Below are 396 nucleotides of genomic sequence, written 5' to 3'. Positions count from 1 at the left end.
CTTGAGCTATTATCTCTAGATGCTCAAAGCTGGTAGAGACAAACTCCAAACGACTTGCAGCTGTAATTGCTGTAATACTGACACAGTGGGGTTGAATTTTTTTTTTTCTTTTTTAATTTTTTATTGGATTAAACTTTTGAAAACCATGTATCATTTTCATTCCACTTTATAATAATTATCAATTATGTGCAGCTTTGTGTTGGTTTATCCCTTTAAATCTCAATAAGACAAATTTAGTTTTAGTTTGTGGTCCATCCTTTGATCAGCAGTCAGTCCTTATTTGAGCACAACTTCTCTACTAGTTTTGTGACCTCACTGTAAATTTAGCAACCAGGAACTGGTGGTGCTGCTGCTGAAGTCACAGTTCCATCAACTCCTTTAAATAAGACTCGCAGC

The sequence above is a fragment of the Astyanax mexicanus genome, chromosome 4 (genome assembly GCF_023375975.1).
Source record: "Astyanax mexicanus isolate ESR-SI-001 chromosome 4, AstMex3_surface, whole genome shotgun sequence".
Lineage (NCBI taxonomy): Eukaryota > Metazoa > Chordata > Actinopteri > Characiformes > Acestrorhamphidae > Astyanax > Astyanax mexicanus.
Note: the sequence above shows the minus strand (reverse complement) of the source record.